Below are 21,746 nucleotides of genomic sequence, written 5' to 3'. Positions count from 1 at the left end.
TCTCTCGCTCTTTTTAACCACTTTACTCAAGAAGGCTTTCTTATTGAACTGATACTTAAGCCCCAAGTCGTGGACAGTTTTGTAGTGACATAAACAAGAATGATGAAAAGTCAAGGGTGCTTTGGGGCCATGGGGCTTAGCCATGAGGATATTTTATTGCACAGTTCAAAAAATTCTAATAGATGAAACTGCATTTACAGAAAAGAGAAATCTGGGTCTGATGACCTGTTTTTCTAGGGACACATCCATCTATTTTAAAAATAAAAACAAGCTTTCATCGTTATATAATCTTGTATGTTAATTATATATGGAGAGCAAATAACATTAATCATGTAGTAATTATCTGTATAGATATACTTACATGCTTATTTATATAGATATATGTTTAGTTACTATAGATAGATATATGCCTTCCTGGCTTTATCTCTATATCATTATGATGAAAACGTAGCTTGGAAAATGTATAGAAGGGGGATAGGGGGCGAGTTGTGAAATTAATTGCAATAAGATGTCCTATAGACTTTCTATTTTTAAAATGATTTTCATCATCAGTATGTTTCAAAATGTAGGTGGGGGGAAGAGGATGTTACTCCCCTATCCCTAGGTCCTGGGTTTGACCCTTCACTCATTTGTAGTGGAAAAATACCAGGAATGAGTCACCTTCTGAATTAAAGTAATGACGGATATTTAGCCAGTCGTATCTTCAGTAGAAAATGTGTCCATGATCTACAATAATATTATTTTTATGTTTTTGCCATTTGTACATAGAAGTCATAACAAGCGCTGGGCCTCACCTCTTGGCTTGTTCGTTTCAGCACAAATGACTCAGCTTCCATTCTGCCAGTCTCCGCCTGCCTTTGTCCAGGGCTTTCCCTGCCCAGCAGAGGCCACTCGGGCTGCTGCTGCTGCTGGCAGCCCTCGACCAGTGATGGATGGGAGTTGGCCCATAAATATCCCAGCTCCCTTGTTTGAACTGGGAGCAATGTATTCTCTTCAGACTCCCTGAGCTTCCCCTGTAGAGTTAGGCTTGAGTTACCCATAATCCTAACTGGCTTCGGGGCCCGATGTCACCTGCCCAGACCCATTGCTGATGTCTCATTCTCCACCCAAACAAGCTCCCTTCACTTGACTCTTGCCTCAGAGTCCGCTGCTAGGAAAATAAATGAAGACAGAGCAAACAAACAAACAAACAAATGATTATCAATGTGCTTACTACCCTGAATATTGGCCTAAATCATAATTTGTGATTTAGAGGAATCTGGATTATGGGGGATTTAAATTAAATCCAAATGACTTGATCACGACTTAAATCATAAGCTATATAGATTCATGTTAAGTCACTGTTGGTAATCGCTCCGGGTAATTTGGCGCTGCATATACTCGTCACACGCGGCCCTCAGTGTCCCCCCTCCAACATAGTCTTTGCCACTCTTGTTTGGAAGTGTCTGGGTGAAGGGACGGCACGAGGCAGTGTTCTTTCCTCCAGTAGTGCCTGACCCTGCACTGGGTTGAGGCTCCCTGCCTATTGATTTGGTTGCAGTTGTCGTTTTGATAACACATGCAGCATTTTAAGTGATTGTTACTCTCATAGAGCAGCCAGGATTTAAATGCAGATCAATCTGAGTTCAGAGACTGAGCTCCTAACTGCGTGCAGAACTGTGGAGCTGGTCCCTGAAAGCAGGAGGGAGGGCTGCTCCCCGGGGCTCTGTGGGCTGTGGCTGTGTTAATCTCACTGGAGTAAGGAGAGCAAATAAAGGATTAAGAAAGGGCTGGTGCCTGAGTCACCCCAGGGCAGCTCCAGGTCACATGCGCATCAAGGCTATGTGACATTTAGATGTCTCGAGTCACCCCAAACCAGATTATCTTTTAGTCCTTGCTTGGCTCCCCCATGCACTTGGAAGCTCTCATGCATCCTCCTTACCCTTCAGAAAAAAATAGATGATGAGTGTTCAATTGTGCATGAAACAGATAGGCTTCCTGGGCTCAGCCAGACCTCAGGGAAGCCACGGAATTTTCCTCAGTGACCTGACTCCAGGGCTCTAAAAGCAAACCCTCTCTCCCTTCTTTCCTCTGTCCCTCTCTCGTTTTCTCTTTCTCACTGTCTCTCCCTCCTTCCCTCCTACACACGTTTCTCTTCACTACTTCTAAAGCAGCAAGAAAGCCCTGAAGCTTAAAAGCATGTTCTTTGACATGTCTTTGGGTAAAGCACGTGACGCCAGGCCACCCCTCAGACATTCTTTGCAGCTCCCACCTCTCTGACCCACCCACGTTGCATCTGGGTCTCTGTAGAGTTCTTAGTACATCTGTTATTAGGCAGAATGGGTCAGGTCTCCAGAGAAGAGTCGGTTGTCCTAAAAATCTGATTCCCAGAACCACAGCAAGTGATTTCAGCTTATTTACTGAGATCAAAAGTTGGCAAATAACCATGATGTCTGAGGACGAGAGACTGTTACATAATCATCCTTTGGCGGAGACAATGGGGTCACATGTTTGCCTGTCTAATCACTGATCGGGGACATGTTTGATTGCAGATAATGTGCTCACTGGCCCACAACTTAATTACTGAGTATCTGAATCAACGAAGCTTTCAGATGTAGGTTTTGCCTAATGGTGCATCTGTTAGAGATCATTGCCTCCATTCGGCCTCTAAAAGAAAGGTCTGGGGAATATGGTGGGTCACTGCCAGCACTGTTCTCTGTGACCTCTCGTTGAAAAACATGCCAATTCCCATGGTTTATTTTCCAGCCAGCAATAGGCATTATTGTTTATATCCAGGGCCAAATGAAGGAATGACTCCAGGGGGACAGATACTGGTAAAGCTTCTGGTGGACGCACACTCTCCGAGGAAATTAATGCCACAGTTATTTCAGCATATCTGCAGCCAGAGTCCAGTTATCCGGATGGGAAGTTTCCAGAACACAGAGAGGAGAGAGTTCCTTTCCCAGCTGGTAAAGAAAACATGTTGGGAAAAGTCTAGGGAAATAAGCAGTAAGTAAAGTAGGGCCAAAATGTTGAGTCTGGGGGTTGGGGTCCCAACAGTCCACCAGAGTCTAACTATACAGTCTGGAGCCCAGTGGGTCTCATTAAGGAACATCTCTCCCAGCTCTTTCCTCCTTTCCAATTCCAGTCTGTGTGTATGTGGTTTACCTGGATTCCAAGTGAAGCCTCCAGCCCTACCCTCCTCGGCCATCATTATCATAATCACAGTGCCTGGCAATGACTTCAAGATTTGGGAAAAAAAAAAAAAAAGTTTGGGGTGGGATTTTTTTTGGGGGGGGATGGTTTGTTGTTTGTGTACGATTTAAGGAGTCTTGGTCTGTGCACAATTATTTAATCACTAGGGACAAATATGCCAGTTTTCTTGCCTGCAGATTTAAAGAAATCCTGCATGCTATGTTAAAGAAATTCTAATAAAGTTGGATTCAGCCAGATTTTAGAACACTAAGGAAATGCCTAATTTCCAAGACTGAGCAGAAAAATCCATGCCCTCATGGGTGTCCAACCCCCTAGGAGTTGACATATTTCCTTTGGCTTCTTCAAATGTTCATCACCTCCCACTGAATGCAGGAAAGCTCAGGTCAGGCTGAGTGAGGAGGGTGAGGGTTGCCTGAGCCCAAGAATCTTTCTCTGTGTAGTCAGAGCCAGAAGATGCGGTATCAAACCAAGCCAGAAAAAAAAAAAAAAAAAGTTATAAGCAAGGCACAAAACCTCCCCTCCCCTTTTTTTAAATTAAAGGTTTTCACCTTTAATTTACAGTATGGTTTGTGTGAGTGTGTGGCTTGAACATTGGTGTGTTTCAGAAGGCTCCTGAACAAATTCCTCCAGCACCCTGTCTTGTCTAGCATACCGTCGATGCATGTGCAACGTTAAAAAGCAGGAATTGCTTCCAGAGGAGCCTAAAAATCTCATTTTGTTTGTCTAGAGACTATAAGCAACCCTCCCTGAGGTTAAGCCCTGCCTGCATTCCACTCCACCCCCCAGTTGCTCCGCCCAACTCAGGATCACATTTGAAAGTTAGATTGTAGAGGACAGACCTGCTTTTGCTTTGCAGCCCATCTGCAGGCATCCAAACCCCAAAGGGAAAGCCCCTTTCCCGGTGGAATCTGTGTCTTGTATATATCTTCACTGAACCAGGGAAAGAGCTGGTCATAAAAAAAGAGCCTTGTTATCTGATGGTGCAGCATCTCTTAGTCAAGGGTGGCACTGACTTATTTTGCACAGAAGTCAAATGTTATAAGAGTGACTTTTCTCCTTTAATAAACAAACATTGGGTTGAAGGATATGAGGCCAAGTGCCTCCCAGAATCTGAAAATGATTGCTTAATTGAGGTTGTTTTTCTTTCTCTGAAGAACACCTCTACGTGATGGTGTTGTTAAAGCTATAATCTTATTTTACAGCTGAATCCCCTCTTTTAAAGTCAGCATATATATATATATATATATATTTTTTTTTTTTTGACAGTGTGATTTGCCTTCAGTGCAGAATCAAAGCTGGTTTGGTCATTTGCTTAGACAAAAAATGAACTCGGGATATGAACTTGAATGGTTTTCTTCACCTAGCAACATGCTGGTGGGTCATGTTCTCTCCATGCTCTGTGCGGGGCTTGTTGACTGAATACACAATCATGTCTGAATGTTATAGTACTATATATCCTTCTTAGAGAAGCACAGAAATGTCATTAATGGTATGTGAGGCAAGAAAGTAGCTGCGGGCCACATTGATGCCTACATTTGGCATCGGGTTAAAATCCCAAGGCAGCATCAATTACCAAGTTAAATGCGGTTTCTAGTTCAAGCTAGATTGCAAAGCACTGGGTGATGCCACACCCCTTCAAGGGGAACTAGTTGTAATTGATCAACCTGAGGTCCTTGAATCCAGATGAGCCCTGTTCTCATTCCTCATGAAACTTTCCATGTCTTATCTCAGAGGAGGGAGCCCTAATTGTGTGTCAGCCCAAGAACGTCAGAGTGGTAGCTGCATGGGATGGTACGTTCAGATTAGTAGTGTTCCTTATCAAAAATGAGAGGCTTTTTATAAATCCTCTAACTGTTCTAGTTGGAAATGAGGGATTCATTTGAGTAATTATCATGTCCAATGCCCTGGGCCTAACTTTTAAAATTCTACTTTGTCATTCAGCTACTCAGGAAGTGACCTTGGAAGCAAAGCTAATTACCTTCCAATCTGTGCTCTTAAAATGTAAAGATCATTTAAAAAATGTGGTTGAGAAGATTTTGGAGAGCCCTGCTTATTCCAGATGGCTTCTGCTCCAAAGGGAGAAGCTTTTCAAGTGTCTCACACAGTCCTGAACCTCAAAGGGCCTTCTCTTTCACTCACTCAAGCACAGTATGGGGAAATCCCATCCGGGGAGGGAGCGGGGAGAAGGGATATGAGGAGGGGTGGTTGAAGCAAGGTGATCTTCTGGGTGAATGTGCCGTGCACCTCCCAGCACTCAACAGAGAGCCTGCAACAGAGTAGGTAGCCAGGCAGTGTGGGTGGAGCGACTGTGATCACACTCAAACATCCCCACCTGTCAGCGGAACAGCTGACACTCGTACCATTTACAGCACTTGTACTAAAAATGCTATTGTACCTTATGCTTTACTTTAATTGCTCAAACTGATGTCATTTCTAGTTTTGTTCTCTCTCCTCACGAGCCTTCAACTACTTTTATCTGGTTTCTTCCCCATGGAAAAGTTGCGTAATAATTGGTTGATTACAAACGCATAAGATAAATAAGGCTGTTTCAACATGATATACGGGTTTTTAAAAAGCCATTTAGTGAATTTTTAAAATAACTTCATTGAAAATATACTGTTTTTCCTACATTATATGTGCTGTCCGATGGATGATAGAATGTGGAACTTGCTAAATCCCAAATACAGTGAATTTATGCCTTAGCAAAATAAAATATGTAGTAAATTAAAAGCTCTCCACAGATCGCTGAATTTGTCTGATGCCTCCACTCTGTATTATGCTTCACATTTGACTTGGGAGACTGCAGGAAAATGTGAAGACAGCTTCTATAACATCCAACCAGAATGTCATTTTGAAACTGAATATGGATCGTTTATAAATAAACAAAAGGAACACAGAGATTTAGAAAAAAAAAAAACCCTACCCAACTACCCTAATTAGGAAGGAGCAGAATGGCCTGAGGCAACACAATGCCATGTTATTTAGGACCTGTTCTGCTGACAGACGATTAGGCAGGCCAGGCAAGCAAGTTCTGTTCTGATATTCTCCTGCCATGTGTCTATATTAGATTTAGATCTCCAGGCTGAGCCATAGCCCAGAGAGATACCTGGGACCCGCAACCAGATGGCCACCCTTTCAGGAAAACCTAGACTCATCACGCCCTACTGAATCTACAGCCAGTCACGTGTGTGCGCATGACAGTCCTGCTTGGGGAAACTGATCTCTACAAAACAGAAAAGCTAAAGGCTAATTTTTGCTTCAGATGTTTAGAAGTATGTCTGGGTTTTTTTTGTTTTGTTTTGTTATGAATGAGAGGCCCTGAAGCAAGGCAAAAAGTCATGGTGCTGGGTTCTCTGCATATCAGACAGGTGCCACACTTGCCTTTTAGATAGTGTGGTTCCCAGAATCTGGTTCCTCGGGTCTTCACACTGTGAAGTCGCTCTGGCATCTGGAAAGATCAGAAGACTCTAGAGGGACATGGGTGGCTCTTTCTGGTTTATGATAGCGTTGGGCACTGATTAAGTTTCACAAAGACTCTCCATCTTAGCAATAAGGAGACACATTTCACCTTTCTTTGGATGACTAAGGTATGAACTGCCCCTCTCTTTCATCCTGATCTTTCAGCTTTATTTTGTTGTGCCTTTTGATGAACTCTCTCTTGTCTGGGCAAAGGAAATTTCTGAGCCTCTATGGAAGTAAAAGGCATTCACTGTAAAGGTCGTCCTTGGAGGAGGAATATCAACGATGCCCAGTTCCTAAGGCAATATTTAACTTCATTTGCCATCATCGGTGAGCCATAGTTTTATCCATGCTACCCAGTTATTCAGAAGGAGAAGCCCCCTGTAAGCAATGTGGGATTTGGCTGGCTCTTTTTTAAAAAAATATTTATTAATTTATTTTTTTATTTCAGAGAGAGTGAGTGAGAGTGTTAGTGGGGGAAGGGACAGAGGGAGAGAATCTTCAAGCAGACTCCCCACTGAGTGTGGAGCCCAACAGAGGTCTCCATCTCAGCCCCCATGAAATCATGACCTGAGCCAAAACCAAGAGCCAGACATTTCACTGACTAAGCCACCCACGCACCCCTGGCTGGCCCAGATCTCATTTCTCTCCGTGTAGGGGAATATGTAGCCATCTGAAGATATGAAAATTAATTTCATCTAGATTCACATTTTATATTTACTCAAGTTTGAACTCATAAAAAGTTTATTGATATGATTTAGGATGTGAAGAACTAAAATACATTCCAAATATTGGTCAAAATACGGTATAGAGAACTTTCTATCAAAATCATTGTTATGCATATTGCCTTATCCCTCTCTGTAAAATCCTGTTCCTCCTCAAAAGCACACCCTCCAGTTGGTGAATTCTTGAGCTGATTTACTTTGCAAGGTGCCAAACATGAAGATAAATTATAGTAAATAGTGCAGCCAACTAGAAGGCAGAGATATAAATGTACAAACAAGACATTTCTGTCGGAGTCTCAGGCGTTCAGGAGGCTCATAATCTTCATACAAATATATAAAATGTTTTCATGAGCTTTTTTCATTTGAAACCATTCTTTCTCTTCAGTTCTTCACATCAAGCCTGCAAAAAGAAAAAGAAAAAAAAAAGGAAGCATTAGTTTTGTTTTCATGAGATACGTTTAGGGATAGCTTGAAAATCTGTATGATAGGTGAAAGTCAAGATTGAAGACTGCATTTTCACTTGGAAACTTCATCTCTTGTTTCTGTGGATGTAACATGAACTCTGAGTAGGTATAACCATCAGCTCGGGCTTTAGTGATCTAAGTAACTCCAAACTAAATTAGGATGGCTTCCTTCTGAGAGAATTAGAGTATAATGTTAACCTTATGGTTACAACTTGCAAGACTTTTGGTGCTTGTGGTAAATTTGCAATCATGGCTCCAGTTCTCTACCCCTCCCTGTATCCATCCCCATTGCCATATAACTTTTTAGTTTCCTACTATCGTAGATAGGGTATAAATTCCTCCTGTCTAAGTTTGGCCATGAGACTTGCTTCAGCCAACAGGATGAGGCAGAAGTGATGGTTTGCCAGTTCTGACCCTGGACCTCAAGAGGTGTCACATGTGTTTGCTAACTCTCTTGCACATCTGCCATTGGCCTGCCTGCTGATCCAGGAAAAGGATGAGAAACATGTGCAGCTGAGCCACCCCAGCTCATCTGCCCCAACCAAGCCCCATCTAGCACAGAGCCCCCAGCTGATCCCAATGCGCAAGTGAGCCCAGCCTAAATCAGCTGAGCCATGAACATGTGATCCAGGGTAATAAATGGCTTTGTTCTAAGCCATTGGATTTGGGGGGGGGGGGCGGTTGTTTATGCTCCTCTGGCTAATGGATATGGTGCCATTTCTTTTCAAGTCTCTTGGAATGCAAAGATCACTTGACGTTATTTACACATTTATTTTCCATTATTCCTGGGTGTCATTCCTTGTATCCTTTACTTATGTGAACGGGTTGAATCTTTTCTAACTGGAATGCTCACATTTTTTTATTGTCAGTGGCTGGAGAAATAAAACTACACAAACAAAGATCTCTGGCTGCCGGGGCTGACACTACAGCTGGGGGTCTCTCCATATCCGTTCTCAACTACCTTCACCCTTGTTTTTCTCTACTACAAAGGCTAGTGACCAAACACTCTACCTCCTGGTGTCTCTCCAAAGTAGGGGTAGCCATGGGACACAGTCATGGCCAGGGAGCCCTGAGGAGAGTTCAGTAGCCGAGGTCTTTTAGAAAGCTTTGCTTTCCTGTGTTTTTTTCTTAGAGCCCATTGTGTCATTGAACAGTTACAGCATTGCTGCCACACAGCTTCTGTTGATATGGACACACCTCGTTTTCTTGTGCTTCGCTTTATCACACTTTGCAGATACTGCATTTTTTACAAACTCAAGGGTGGCAGCAACCCTGTGTTGAGCAGATACGTTGGCGTCGTTTGCCCAACAGCATCTGCTCTTTTCGTGTCTCTGCCACGTTTTGGAAATTCCCACAATAGTCCAGACGTTCTCATCATTATATTTGTTAGGGCGATTTGTGATCAATGATATTTGATGTTACTATTGTAATTGTTTCGGGGTGCCGTGTACCGTGCCCATGGAAGGGGGCAAACTTAACAAACGCTGTGTGCCTTCTGACTCTTCCACCGACCAGTCCTCCCGCTGTCTCGCTCACCTCGGGCCTCCCTATTCCCTGAGACATAACCTGATGGAAATCAGGCCAGTTAATAACCTTACAGTGGCCTCTAACTGTTTGAGATAAAGGAAAAGTCCTTTGTTGGGGCAGACTTCACTCTCGTCTTATTTTAAGAAGTGGCCACAGCCACCCCAGCTTTCAGCCCGCAACGCCCTGATCTGTCAGCAGCCATCCACACCAAGGCAGGACCCTCCACCAGCAAAAAGAGTACAACTTGCTGAAAGCTCGGATGATGGTTAGCAGTTTTGTAGCAATAATGTATTTTGTTTAAGACATGTACATTGGTTTTTTCGACCTAATGCTAGTCCACACTTAATGGACTGCAAAATAGTGTAAACATGACTTTTATAAGTCATGTTTTAGGAAACCAAAAAGTTCATTTCAGTCACTTGATTGCAATGGCCTGAAACCAAACCCACGGTGTCTCCAAAGTAGGCCTGTAGTCATTGCTGAGACGAAATACATAGAGGTCAAAAGGCAAAGGGAGTGGGTTCCAAGTCTCACAGCTGGAAGCAAAGACAAGCTGGCATTTGAACTCAGGTGTTTTGACTCTGGGGCTTTTTCCACACCTCTAACAGGGAAGTTTGGGATGGTATGCAAACCAGAGGCAGAGAGAGGGAAAGATTAATAATTATACAGCTGAAGACATTACCAACAGCAGTCAACACAGGCTCTCATATTTCTTTAGCATTTTTTTTTAAATAGAAACTCAGTTTTTGGTCCATGCCAGTCACCAAGAAGAAGCAAGATACTAATTCCTTCCCAGTGCAGGACCTCTGGCTGAACTGGATTTTGTTGACCAGCTACTTCGCAGCCTCATCCGGGCCTTCCAGCTGGTTTGTATCTGATCACTGTCCCTTGTGCACCCCACACTCTGGGTTTGCCGGACACCTACTGCTTCTGTAACATGAGAAGAGCCCTCAGGCCTCTCCCTCTGTGCTTAGAACTTTGGACTAGAGTCCCCTGGCCCCCGGCTTCTGACCTTGACTCTCCGCATAACACGCTGCATGGTAATTATCTGTTCTAGGCGTCCTTTCTGTCCTCTCGTCTTTTCTACATAGCTGTCCTGCCACGAAGCTGTCACCTCCAGGAGCGTGTGGACATGTCCTATTCATTGCCACATCCCACTGCCTATCACAGCACCTGGCCCACAGCAGGGCCCTGAGGACTGACGAGCGGGACCACTGGAGACATGAGAACAGGAGGAGAACTGGACTTGCACTTACAGCCAAAGCCACATTCATCGGCATGAGGCAGCAGGAATGAGCGAGAGACCACGCAGGTACCCCAGGAGTGTTGATTTGGTGTGCTGGGTCACCATGGTGCTGTCACACCCGCCCTGGGACCTGGCTTCAGCCCCATCATGGGCCGCTCAAGCCATCTGACTGCTGTGGTGACTGTGCTAGGTGACATACGGCCAGTCCCTCTGGCTTAATGAGAGACTCACAACAATCTGCACTCAAAGCTGAGACATTCCTTCGGCTTCTCTGAGCAGCATGGAGGGAGTGATGAGTCATAGCAAATTGTCACTGACGCATCTTCTGTGAGGTGTGATTTCTCTCCCAGAAGTGTCCAGACTGTGAAGTGCCATCTGCAACCCAGAAATGGGAGCCATTTCTGCGACAAGCTTCATCTGGAATTTGACCACCACATATATGTCCCTTGCGGATGAAATTATGGCCAGACCGAGACGTATAGGATGAACCATTTACCATGATCCTTCAGGGACCCCATGACTGGGGTCAGCTTGTGGATCTCTGATTTTGAGACAGTTTTGGAAACACAGGGAAATGTTGACCCAGTCTTCCCAGATCATCGTTGCCACTGTAAGAGGGCCAGATGGTTTAGAAAAATAAATGCGTGGAATTCTTTATGCAACACACTTCCCAGGGGAACTGTGCTCTTTCCCCTTCACTTGCCGGGCCCACAAGCCATGGGGAGCATGTGGAAGCTGGTGGAAGAGGGGGCCCCTGTGCCCAAATCACTGGCCTGTGCTTCATATGGGGGTGGAGAAGCCGCTGATGGTGTCAGTTCTGACCACCTAATGCGTGCCGCTTGACACAGTTACTTCATTTAATCTACAGTGTGAACTCTGTTCTCCCTTCTAGAAGGAGCCAGGCAGGAGGCAGCTGATGGGACAGTGGAGTCATGGCATTTGTCCTTCTGCAGACAACCCTGTCCCCCCCCCCCAGCTTTCCTTCTCCCTCCTGGGTCGCAGTGGAATCCAAGAGGACCCAGCAACCCTGGACACAGGACACTGCATATGGCTATGGTCACATATGGTCCTTCCAGCCCTGCCAAGTCCCCAAAGGACCAGAGACTCCATCCTTGGCCTTGTGGGACTCAGTGTATTCTCGGAATACCTGTCAGTTACCAGAATACCAGAATGCGGGAATTTGGAGAATTGGGGTCAGGGCTCAATTTTACAAATGGGAACAATGGGAAAGGATCCAGAGCTAAAAGTGCTCATGCTGCAAAGCACACTTGTTTGTCGGGTTGTTGGAATGCAAGTGTGTTGGGCGGCATCCCGGGCCACGCCGCTTTGCTGCCTAGACAGCAGCTGTCAGCTACTGGGCTGTGTCCTGTTCTCCTGTAGGGACATTCATAAGAACGATGGGGGCTGTCAGGCACCCTGCTGAAAAGCCAATCTCCAGATATCCCACGCACCTTTGGTACCCAAATCAAAAAGACATGGGCCCACTTCTAGTTTACACTTGGGAAGAACACACTTTGGTTGGTACAGGGTGATGATACCACATGTCTCCCCAGTGTCACCCTAAGTCCAGGCTGAGGAGCATGTGATGTTTACGCCTTGCCATGACCCATTTATAGCTGTGTTAGTCATAGTGACCATGGTCCCTCATACATCATTTATGAAACAGAGTCCACTCAACACTTGTCTGCATTTAGTCCTTTAACCAGACACTCGGGGACTGTGCAGTGATTACTTCCTCCTAGGGAGTGCTAAATCAGAGAGCCATAAACACAGTGGCACTCAAAAGTCGTCAAGAGAAAGGGTGTACCTCGTACTCTGTCTGGTTCCATATGCAATCAATGGCTGACCATGCCCCCGGCGCCAACTGGCAGAAGCTTTGGAATTGGTTAGAGGGCGTCGGTAGGATCCTCTGAGTTGATACAGAATGTTCACACACAGTGGCCCCTGTCGATGCCTGTGTGGGGAGGAAGGTGGCACAAGCTACACCCGGGGCCCTCTGGAACCTCCCGCGCCAGAGTCAGGGAAGCAGGAGGAAGTGCACCGCACTTAACTCCAAACCCGGAATTCTCTTTGATCCCAAGCAGCCACTCAGAAGGTAAAAGAAACAAAACTTTAAGTAAAAACTTTAAAAACATTTTTCTTAAACTATGAAGCATCCACCCAAATTGGCTTTTGTCCATCAGGAAGCCTTTGGTGGAGAAAGTGAAAACTCAAAGTTTCTACCAATAACTAGTAAAAGCAGGGAAGATGAGAAAAAGCACAAACAGCAGGATTTTTTTTTTTTTTTTGCAAAATTCTGCACCTAAAATCCAGATTCAAACAGTGTTCTGTGCTGGACATGGAGAATTTGAGTAAAGAAAAGGGAAAATGTGTGTCCAGGTCAAATCTCAGTAAAACAAGTTCAGAAGGTTTTTGGGGGGGGGGGGTTGTTTTGTTTTGTTTTTTTGTTAATCCTATTGTATTGAGAACTTGTTGTACTGGATAATCAAGCCAGAGTTGACAGCCGGCAGCTGAGACAACATTGAACTTGTTTGGGGAGATTTTAGCAGAGAAAAGGGCCAACGAGACCAGTCATCACTGGCAGCCCCTGATTTTGTGGTCAGTTTCTCTCCATCCAGCAGAGCGCAGACCTCCCTGTTTCTAAGGGGGGACAGTGACTTACTGAAGAAACACTGACCCAAGACTTCCCACGCAAAGCAGAGCTCACCAGCAACAACGGTAGGCAAAGTGATAAAACAAATGGAGTAGACTGGTATCCTATCCAAGAGATTCTCAGAGGTTCCAAAGATGGCGACCCCCTTCTGTGTTGTTTAGGCCTGAGCATTCAAGGCCTAGAGACAATGGTGCTTGCATCAGAAATATCCAACATCCTCTTTAGAAACATCTGGCAACAGATCTATGGCAGTCCACAAGTTCTGGAACATCCAAATGGTAAACCAATTACTTGACATAAGATTAACAGAACCAATAAAATAAATCTACTGCTCTCTGTCTCTCTCTTCTAAGGTGTCCTATAAAACACATTGCCATGGAGATGACCTTAGAGCTGACTGACCTTTTTCATTTGTTTTTGCAGTAACTGATGATGGTACCAAGAGGTCCAAGGACTCAGTATTCAAATAAAAACCTAGCATTTGATGTTCTTTCAGGCAAAGATAGAACTACAAAGCTTTAAAACTTTTTGAAGATGAGCAGAACTAGAATTGTAATACTGCTCCTCATTTTAGAAATTAGGAAATTAAAATCCAGAGGGTTTGAATCACTGGTCCAAAATCACACTAATTAATGGCTGGTCCAGGATTAAAAAGCCTGTCTGGAGCTCTTTCCCCAATGCTAAAACTCTTTTTCAAAACTCCTATAAAATGGGCACAAGTCATCTGTATGTATTGACAGTATTGGAGACACCTTGCAGGAACAACTGATACAAAGAAATACATTTGTAGTGTATCAATAATTAGACTTAAACATTCTTGTACTTGTTCTGATGGACACCAAAATTCAACTTAAAAAGTATTTCTTGCCTTCTCAGAATTTAGCAGTATTTCTTTTTTAATATTTTTTTTGTCGAGTAAATGCACAAATCTTAAGGGAACAGCCTGATGGATTTTTTTCTATGTATGTGTGTATATAGCATGTATGACTTTTATTTGTACATAGCTTTTCAACACTACTGGATCTGCCAGCATATCCTCAAGGGTTGGTTGCTTTGTCGGTTTATTTGAGAAATACTAGTTCCAAGAGACAAAAAAACAAGTTTCACTTTTGAAAGAAAAGGAAGGGAAGAGGGAAAAAAAACTTGCCATGGTCAGATAAATGGAAAAAGACTGGGTTAAAAACAAAGATAAAGCATTTTCTAAGTTTTACGGCTGCTAAGAGCTTTATTTTCTTTCATTTTTTAATTTAAATTCTAATTAGTTAACATACAGTGCAATATTAGTTTCAGGAGTAGAACTCAGTGATTTATCACTTACATACAACACCCAGTGCTCATCACAAGTGTCCTCTTTAATCCCCATCACCCATCTAGCCTAGCCCATACCCCACCCCTCTCCTTCCAGCAACCCTCGGTTTGTTTTCTATGATTAAGAGTCCTTATGGCTTGTGTCACTCTCTCCTGTTGTTCCCCTTTCCCATATGTTCATCTATTTTTCTTCTTAAACTTCACATATGAGTGAGATCAAATCGTATACCTTTCTCTGACTGACTTATTTCGCTTAGAATAATACACCCTAGCTCCATCCGCGTCATTGCAAATGGCAAGATTTCATTCTTTTTGATGGTTGCATAATATCCCATTGTATATATACACACCACACCTTCTTTTTTTTTTTAAGATTTTATTTATTTATTTGAGACAGAGAGAGACAGTGAGAGAGAGCACGAGCGAGGAGAAGGTCAGAGAGAGAAGCAGACTCCCCGTGGAGCTGGGAGCCCGATGCGGGACTCGATCCCAGGACTCCAGGATCATGACCTGAGCCGAAGGCAGTCGTCCAACCAACTGAGCCACCCAGGCGTCCCATACACCACACCTTTATGCATTCATCAGTCAATAGACATTTGGGCTCTCTCCATAGATTGGCTATTGTTGTTGCTAATGCTGCTATCGACATCAGGGTGCATGTACCCCTTTGAATCTGTATTTTTGTATCTTTTGGGTAAATACTGAGTAGTGAAATTGCTGGATCATAGAGTAGCTCTATTTTTAACTTTCTGAGGAACCTCCATACTGTTCTCCAGAGTGGCTGCACCAATTTGCATTCCCACCAACAGTGTAAGAGGGTTCCCCTCTCTCCACATCCTGGCCAACACCTGTTATTTGTTGTGTTGTTAATTTTAGCCATCCTGACTGGTGTGAGGTGGTATCTCATCATGGTTTGGATTTGTATTTCCCTAAAGATGAGTGATGTTGAGCATCTTGTCATGTGTCTGTTAGCCATCTGGATGTCTTTGGAAAAGTGTCTCTTCATGTCTTCTGCCCATTTCTTAACGGGATTATTTGGTTTGGGGGTGTTGGGTTTAGTAAGTTCTTTTTACATTTTGGATACTAACTAGATTGCTTTGAGTAGTATAGATGTTTTAAAAATGTTTGTTCTTCCAACCCATGAGCATGGAACGTTTTTCCATTTCTTTGTATCATGTTCAATTTCTTCCATAAGTGTTCTAGAGTTTACAGAGTACATACAGATCTTTTATCCTCAGAGCTTTAAATATGACAGATGTATATTGTGTGTTGGGGTGGTGGGGATGACACCATGTAGTGTTTTCAAAATTGACTTTATTACTGAATCATTCTTCTGGTTTTCTGATGTTTGTATTCTTTTTTCATTAATCATTCATTAATTCACAAATAGTGTCTGTAGTATTTCATCAAGTGGACACCCTAGAGTTTACTTAATCATAATCCTATTAATGGGCATTTGGGTTTTTTATCAGTTTTGCTATCATAAATGAACAAAGCTTTTTCCACATGAACATTTTCTTTAGGATGGCTTCCATCAAGGCCTAACTGGGCTGGGGGAGATAGAAATTTGTCATGGCTGGAACTTTCTCCATTTACTAAGCCCCACACCCTCATTGTGTAGGCTAGCGGGGTGCCTCCTATACGGAAGACACTCAGTATCTATGGAGGGAATAAGCAAGCGTCTGTTTCATGATCATTTTCCCACTCCTCTTGGTGAATATTATAAGAAGAAAATTGTTAACTCTTTTTTCATGGAGCATCCCTTTGATTATTAGCGAGGCTACACATTTTCTCATGCTTCTCTAATTATACATCCACTTTTGTGAATTGTGACTTCATTTCCTTTATCTGTTTATCTATTAAGGTGTTAGTGTTTTGCTTCCAAATTTTCATGGGCTCTTTATATAATTGCACATTTCATGCAAAACAATTTTCTTGATAGAGCTTGCTGTTTAACGTTTGGATTTTTTTCAAGTACAGACATTTTTTTTAAATTAGTAAGATTTTGAGAGATGATTCTGCTGGCTCTTCTTTTTTTAATTAAAGTTTTTAAATTTTTTTTTATTTGAGTGTAGTTGCCACACGATGTCACATTAGCTTCAAGTGTACAACATATGTGATCGGACAAGTCTACCCATTATGCTATGCTCACCACAAGTGTAGCTCCCATCTGCCACCAGACAGCGCTATGACAGTATCACTGACTATACGGCTTTTACTTATTTAAGAAGTTACCTGGGAAGGTTAAACAAGTGCCTTCATTTTCTTTCCCCCAAATTATTCCAGCCATGATTTTAAGTTAGTTACAGCCAGACCCTACCTTTTGAAACCCATCATCAAAGGACTTGAATTCTATCATCTTAAAAGGGATAAGAGGTCAAAAAAGAAGGATATTCATGGGAAGGAAAGAAGCATCCCTTTGGAGAGGTAAGGTCACATTTATAGGCTTTTGGAAATCACTCCCAAAGCTGTAGGGCAGGTTGTTTTTAAACTACCCAGAACAAGAAGCATAAACTTGGCTGCAAGTTAGAATCTCATGGAGTTTTTTTTTAAATCCCAAGGCCCCAGGGGCACCTGGGTGGCTCAGTGGGTTAAAGCCTCTGCCTCCGGCTCAGGTCATGATCTCAGGGTCCTGGGATCGAGCCCCGCATCGGGCTCTCTGCTCGGCAGGGAGCCTGCTTCCTCCTCTCTCTCTGCCTGTCTCTCTACCTACTTGTGATCTCTGTCAAATAAATAAATAAACTCTTTAAAAAAAATCCCAAGGCCCCAGCTGCCCCCAGACCAACGACGTCAGTCTCTGAGGTCATGAGCAGTATTCTTTAAAGTTCCCCAAGGCCTCTGATGCTCAGGCAGGGTTGAGAACCACTGGCCTAGAAGGGCTTCTCAGTCTTTAATGTCCATAGGAAGCACCCAGGGATCTAGTTAAACTGCAGATTCTGACTCAGGAGGTCTGGGGTGGGGCCTCGGTTGTGTATTTCTAGCAGCCTTCTGAGAGATGCCGTTACTTTCGGTCTGTGGACTACACTTTAAGAACACAGGGTCTAGAAGAGTCATTCTCAATGTGTGGGGTGGTGTTTTGCCCCCTCCCATGGGCATGTGGCAATATGTAGAGACATTCTTGGTTCCAATGTCCAGGAGGAGGAGGTGCCCCTGGCATCCGGTGGGTAGAAGCCAGGGATGCTCTAATTATCCTCCAGGGCCTGGAAAACCCCCACCCGGAAGAGTCATCCCGCCCAAATGTGAATATTGCTGAGGTTGAGAAATGCTTCTGTGAAAGAAAATGATCCCAAACCAGAGCTGGGACAGCTGGGTGCTCTGGTGTGATGAGTCGTCCCTTGTGGTGCATTTCTGATAAAACATAAGAATGATTTTCTGATCACCTTTAATTAGATTAAGAGCCCCTCCTGGGGAAATGAGATTTACCTACCTCACTAAATTAGCCTTGTAACAGGGTTTAATGACCACTCCTACCTGGTCTAACAGGGTTATCTAACCACATTATTTCCTATTACTAGCCTTTTGAAGCCTCTTTAAGCAACTTTGGTTTTGTTTGTTTTATTGAAGTTTGGTTGACGCCCAGTGTTACATTAGTTTCAGGTGGGCAGAATAGTGTTTCAACAAGTATGCTATGCTGTGCTCACAGGTGTAGCTAGCGTCTGTCACCGTGCAATGCCTACAGTACTACTGATCCTGTTCCCTGGGCTGTACCTTCATCCCCGTGACTTTTGCAGCTCACGACTGGAAGCCTGTATCTCCCCCTCCCCCTCTTTAAACAACTTTGAAATAAAGCTTTGACATGTACTTGCAATCAATTCATCAGAGAAGGGGTCCACACCCTTTTGCCTTGCCAGCCACCAGAACGGTTCCCAGGTGGGACCCTCTTTAAATGCTCAGCTAATGTTTAGGGAGTACCTACTGTGGAGACATTTTAGCATAGACTCTGCCTTCAGATCCCGGCTCCCCTGCTTCCTAGCTGCGTCTCCTTGGGCAGGTATTCTTTTGAAGTGCAGGATACTAATAGTATCAAGCGTATAGGGTTGTCGGGAGCATAACTTATTAAAGCATTTAGCAGAGTGCCTCCCATGTAGCAAAAGAAGGGGGAAAAAATCTTACAAGTCCCACAAAAAAGCTTTTAAGTTCAGCACATCCCTTCCTCCCCTTTGCCTTCCAAGCAAGATTCAGTCTTTGTCATCTTGGCTTGAAGCTCGTTGTGGTGCCGATGGTTGGTGGAGGTCTGAGTGGCTGGAGTGGAGAATTGAAACAAGTGACCTGAGTCGAAATTACAGAAAAAAGAACAGCTGGGGCAGTCAGTGGATAATTGGGTTTCAGGGAAATAACGAAGAGATAGTTGGGGTAAGAGGTCTGAAGGGTGAAGGGATCTTGGGCTGATCACGAATCAAGTCAATAGACTTTTGGGCTAGTTCTACCGTGTGTTTTACAATGTAAACCCTGCTTAGATGAAATCTGCATTCATTTTTGAGGCCATTTTTGGCAACCAACTTACGCTTCTTTCAGATGTGGCTTGGGGCTTAGATGTGCTTAAATGGTCTTAAGGTGGATACCAAAATGCCTGGCTTTAATTTGGTTACATCATACATGAGAAAATGTATTAGACACTGTGGCTACCCTAGGGGACACGTTATTCCCATTCAAGAAACTGAACGTCTAGAAGGACAGTCATAATAAAATAAATGATAGCCGCTGTGGGTGCTATCCAGTTAAGAGGCCATGGAAGGGCTTTTCAGAAAGTCTATTTCAACTGAGACTCAACGAGGGGTAGGAGGCAGCCAGTAATGGGTATGGGAGAAAGACTTGAGAAGAATATTCTGAGCATGTGTAGCGGCCTCGTGTCAGCATGGCACCTCCATGAACTGGGAGAAGTTCGCTAGGCTTGGAGCAAGGAATGCTCTGAGTGGAGCCGAAATGCAAGATGGGGAAAAACTGTTGAGTGTGAGCCAGTTCACGCGGGACCTGAGGGTGGTGGGGAGCCACTGAAGGATGTTCAGCAGGCAGTGACATTATCACTTTTGTGATTTTTCTTTTTTTTTTTTTTGAAAGGTCTGTTGACTGCAGGGCTCTGACAACTAAAAACAAGTGAGAAAAGGCTTTGAGAAGGGAAGTGCACAGGTCACTTTGACAGCTGTGGGCCATTAATGCTCCAATTGTTCGGTTAGGTCACCTGTGTGACAGCAGCAAGATTGGCGGGTGAATGGAGCTTTGCAAACCTTCTTTCAAGGTGAGGAGAGGGGTCAAACATGTCAGAACCTCCTAGCACTTGTCCAAGGGCTCTTGCCTGAGGATTGAGAAAGGAGGCACTTCGCCATTAGCAAAGACCCAAGGGCTCCTCAGCGAAGCTGAAGCATTTCAGCTCCAGATCCGAGACTTTCATCAAGGGCTTAGGAAAATTCCTGTGGGTCACACAAGCATTACTCGGAGAACTAAATACGAAACAAATCCCAAGTGACCACAGACTGCTGGGGAGGCACTGGGAACTCATACCAAGCTCTCACCTGTCAGTTCGCAGTATTTTGTGGGTTAGGAAGAATGTGAGCTTAAATTGAGCAGAAATGGACAGTCTCTCCGATCCCAAGGCTTAATTTATTGAATAGGGGAAATAAGCCTTGGGAAGGAGACAGATCTGCTCCTAACGACTTAACCATTAATGAAGCCCTGCTATAAATGGAACTCAGGAGAGAAGGTAGCGTGGCAGAGGGCAAAGGAGTGGGCCCCATTAGACAAAATAGGTCAGGCAGGGAGAGAGTCGTCCTGTCTCCTGACTAGTTACAGTGATCAGGGATGACAGGCCTTGTCGTTTTTTAACTGATAGAAAAGGAACAGAGAATAAAGAAAAGGTTTCTTTCTTGTTGTCTTTCTTAGAAGATGGTCGTTTCAAAGAGGATCCTCAAGAGATAAGGACTGATAATATTGATCAGTTCCGGGTTTTGTGTTTAAAAATCTAAGTGTGTGTGTGTGTGTGTGTGTGTGTGTGTGTGTTTTCAGAGACAGAGACAGTTTTTCCAGAAAAAAAAAATTCTGTATTCTCCTAGGGAGTCCCTCTGGTCAGATCACTGCCCTTTATCTGGGATTAATGAAACACAAACTCCTAAGGAGGGTGGCCTTGTCATTGGTTTGATTTTGGGGGATTGTCTCTGCTCTTTCCTTATTTCTTCTTTTCTTGTTCTGTTTCACCCTCAGAAATCAAAAGAAAGAGCTGGGAAACATCATAATATGGAAATAAGCCAAGGAGTGAGAACAGCATGCAAAAGGTAAAATTTATTCCTCAAACACTGGATTTTTAGTTGTCTTCTGGATTTGCCTTCCCTTAGAGGTTCTGCTTTTTTTTTTCTCCCTCCTTCTGGAGCACTTCCTCCCTAATGACTCAAGGAAGTGAAGAAAAACCTTTCCTGAGTGCTTGGAATATACACTTGGCTTATACATTGTCTGGTTTCTGAAGGCTTCCTCTGTTAAAACATCAGGGAAACTGGCTTCACATTTGGAAATAATCTTTCCAATCTTCCCAAAGATAAACAACATTTGGTGTTTTAAATAAATACAAGAAATTGTGGGTGGTAAGGATCGGTGGGGTTGAAAGAAAAACAAATATTGAAATGTTAAGGCTACGTGACTTTGGGCAAACCTCACTTCTCTGGACCTCAGTGTTCTCATTGGTTTAAAAAAACAGACATTAGGAGAAGGAAGGGAAAAATGAAGCGGGGGAGGTCAGAGGGGGAGACGAACCAGGAGAAACTGTGGACTCCAGGAATCAAACTGAGGGTTTTAGAGGAAAGGGGGGTAGAAGACGGGTGAGCCCAGTGATGAGTATTAAGGAGGGCACATATTGCATGGAGCACTGGGTGTAATCTGCAAACAATGAATCATGGAACACTACATCAAAAACTAATGATGTACTGTATGGTGACTAACATAACATAATAGAAAAGTTATAAAAAGAAGGATGCTATTGCAGGCATCCTCCCAGATGGCCCCCGGTAAATCTTGCCTCCTGGTATTCATACCCTTATGTAGTCCCATCCAATACCGAACAGGACTGACGTGGGTAATCAGTGCCATAACAGAAATGACAGAGTGTGACTTCTAAGGCAAGGTCATAAAAGCCACTGCAGGTTCCACCTTGCTGTCTCTTGGATTACTTGCTCTGGGGGAAGCCA

General features: G+C 43.8%; 1 protein-coding gene across 1 annotated transcript in view; it reads right to left on the bottom strand.

Annotated features, from left to right (window-relative positions):
- Window positions 1-7,380: 7,380 nt before the first annotated feature.
- Window positions 7,381-21,746, bottom strand: part of SMPX (small muscle protein X-linked) — a 53,275-nt gene continuing 38,909 nt past the window's right edge. The window contains exon 5 of the mRNA XM_047716319.1: window positions 7,381-7,779. The gene's annotated coding sequence lies outside the window, so the exon portion shown is untranslated. The remainder of the gene's footprint in view (window positions 7,780-21,746) is intronic.

Source organism: Lutra lutra, chromosome X (genome assembly GCF_902655055.1).
Source record: "Lutra lutra chromosome X, mLutLut1.2, whole genome shotgun sequence".
Lineage (NCBI taxonomy): Eukaryota > Metazoa > Chordata > Mammalia > Carnivora > Mustelidae > Lutra > Lutra lutra.
Note: the sequence above shows the minus strand (reverse complement) of the source record. Positions and strands in the feature narration are given on the sequence as shown.